The sequence below is a fragment of the Nannospalax galili genome, unplaced genomic scaffold (assembly GCF_000622305.1).
Source record: "Nannospalax galili isolate Female #2095 unplaced genomic scaffold, S.galili_v1.0 scaffold1387, whole genome shotgun sequence".
Classification (NCBI taxonomy): Eukaryota; Metazoa; Chordata; class Mammalia; order Rodentia; family Spalacidae; genus Nannospalax; species Nannospalax galili.
The window spans coordinates 1,059,811-1,060,585 of record NW_008355976.1 but is presented as its reverse complement, the minus strand read 5'-3'; positions in this window follow the sequence as shown (position 1 = coordinate 1,060,585).

Genomic DNA, 775 nt, shown 5'->3' with positions numbered 1-775 from the left:
GGACATTTGTGCCCCTCCATGCTGACAGAGAACTTCTAAGAACTAAGACAATGCACTGAAGCTGGTGATCTTCCCCCCAGAAAAGGACAGGCTAAACTGTTGCACAGCCAAATCTACATACCTTTGTCTCAATTTTCTAAAAATTTCATAGACTACCAGAGGCAGATTATCTCTCCCCAGTAACCAGAATGAATAAATCCATTTTCCCCTACCAATTTGTTTCCTAACTTCTTTTGAAATATAGAGAGACTAAGATGGTAGGTTTATAGACCTAGGAATGGATGGGGAACAGCAAAGAGGGGAGTAAGATCAAAGTACACACTACACATGCATGCGGATGCCAAAATTTATTTTGTTCAATGAATATACGGTTATTTTTGTTGGTTTTTTTTTTTTTTTATCTTTTTGAGACAGGGTCTCCCTGTAGCCCCAGCTGTCCTGGAACTCACTATGTAGACCAGGCTGGCCTTGAACTCACAGAGATCTGCCTGCCTCTGCCTCCCGAATGCTAGGATTAAAGGCATGCGCCACCACGCCCAGCTGAATATATGTTTTTAAATATTTTTATTTGTATGAGTGTATTGCCTACATGTATGTAAGTGCATCCATGTCATGCAATGCCCGCAGAGGTCAAAAGAGGGTATCGGATTCCCCTGGAACTGGAGTTACGGATGGTTGTTAGCCACCATGTGGGTGCTGGGATTGAACCCGGGTCTTCTGCAAGAGCAGCTAGTACTCTTAACTGCAAAGCCATCTCTCCAGGCCCCAAATATAT